The following is a 255-nucleotide window of genomic DNA, read 5'->3' as shown; positions in this document are numbered from 1 at the left end:
CCAAGACTGCCCTGAAGACAATCGACGGCATAACACCCCGACAGAGCGTGGTCTGTTGACGTAGGGAAGGGTGGACTGCTGACATGGGCCGAAAGTGAGGTCGCCTAAAGGAGGTATAATGGCGAAGCCCTCAAGTGCCTGCGTAACCTAAGCCAAGTTTTTTTAAAAAAATAATTGAAATATTGCACCAAAACGCCGAGATTAGGTTTGATCCAATACCCTTACAAACATAGACTGATAAACACGTGGTCTATG

This window comes from Echinococcus granulosus (genome assembly GCF_000524195.1).
Source record: "Echinococcus granulosus chromosome Unknown EG_S00167, whole genome shotgun sequence".
Lineage (NCBI taxonomy): Eukaryota > Metazoa > Platyhelminthes > Cestoda > Cyclophyllidea > Taeniidae > Echinococcus > Echinococcus granulosus.
This window is presented reverse-complemented; position numbering follows the sequence as displayed.